Source organism: Crocuta crocuta, unplaced genomic scaffold, assembly GCF_008692635.1.
Source record: "Crocuta crocuta isolate KB4526 unplaced genomic scaffold, BGI_CrCroc_1.0 scaffold50, whole genome shotgun sequence".
NCBI classification, from domain to species: domain Eukaryota; kingdom Metazoa; phylum Chordata; class Mammalia; order Carnivora; family Hyaenidae; genus Crocuta; species Crocuta crocuta.
Window position 1 is genome coordinate 3,873,491 of NW_027527428.1, and position 1,659 is coordinate 3,875,149.

Sequence of the window (1,659 nt, forward strand, 5' to 3'; positions counted from 1 at the left end):
CTCCCTTCTGTGGTTTTGAACAGCTTCATCTCAGGAAGCCTCAGGATGGTCATTTGTCTCATCAGAGGGCTGCTTAATCCGTAACGCTGGAAGGGAAATGCCCTTCATGAACCCGGCGGGACGCTGTAGAAAGTCCCTCCCACGGAGCCTCATCTTCCTTTCTTTCTCCCCCACCCCCAGCACCACCCCCAAAGGGCCCACCTTTTCCAGGGAGGCCCCCTGAGGCTGCGCTGTCACCCCAGTCATGCTCCAGGGGGAAGTGACTCAACTGTGCCCAGCGCAGGTCTGGGTGCGAGTGTGGGTCCCCATGGGCTTCTGGGCAGCGAGTGCCCAGCACTCTGGGTGGTGTGTGCTGCTCCGTTGTCTGGCTGCGGAGAACCAGCGTGAGCGTCCTGACCATCGTCTGTGTGCACGTTTGCAGAGCGCTTCTCTGCTGTGGGTGCGGGAGAGGTAGTGCCAGGCCACCCCAGCCCCTCGCCAGCGACTCCCCCTGCCTTCAATCACTCTTGGCACTGGGAAGAGTCAAGGACACTGCTCTGAATCTTTAGGTTGGCCCTTCAGTCCCGAAATGATTCTTTTTTTAAATTTTTAAAAAATTTTTTATAAACTAATTTTTTAATTTTTTTAAAAAAATTTTATTTCTGAGACAGGGAGAGAGACAGCATGAGCAGGGGAGGGTCAGAGAGAGAGGGAGACACAGAATCTGAAGCAGGCTCCAGGCTCTGAGCTGTCAGCACAGAGCCCAATGTGGGGCCTGAACCCATGAACCGCGACATCATGACTTGAGCCGAAGTTGGGAGCTTAACTGACTCAGCCACCCAGGCGCCCCGGTGGCGGCGGTGGCGATGGCGATCTCTTTTTAAGACAGACTGTTGTTATGTTAACACTCCTGCCTAAAAAAAAAAAAAAAAACTTACTGCCTTAAAAAATAAAAACTTACTTTCAGGATGATGGGTACTCACAGGTGTCACCAGGGATACAGACTTAATCCTAAAGCTGGTGGGGCCTGCCTGGCCCAGAGGAGTCCCTCTGGGTCTGGGCAGATCAGATGAGGCCACTCTCTCCTTTCTGGGTTGATGCCTGCAGCCGCCTGGCCACGGGAGGCGGACAGTGTCTGGGGTAATTTGGCTTGGAGCTGAGTTTGATGAAATGTTGAGGAGTCTGTTTTGCGGGCTGATTCTTCTCATGCATTTAAGATATGCAAATTCAAATTATCCTTAAAAGCTTGAATTAGAACGAGAAATAATGTGCCCACAATAAGCAGGGTGGGCGCCTCTTTGGCCGCCACTTGAAGTTCTCCCAGACAGGCTGCGATTTAGGTGGGAAAGGAAGAGAGTCCTCAGAGGGGAGTCGGACTAGCCAGGCTTCCTGGCTTCAGAAATCCGAGAGCAAAGGATATCTGCCTTCCTCACCTCCTTTCCTCTTGCCGCAGGCCAAGTGATTCCTCTGACTTTGGAAGAATTTGGAAAGTTCTATTAAAAATTTTTTTTGGGGGGTGCCTGGGTGGCTCAGTCGGTAAAGCGTCCGACTTCGGCTCAGTTCATGATCTTGCGGTTCGTGGGTTCAAGCCCCGCGTTGGGCTCTGTGCTGACAGCCAGCTCAGAGCCTGGAGCCTGTTTTGGATTCTGTGTCTCCCTCTCTCTCTCTGACCCTCCCCTG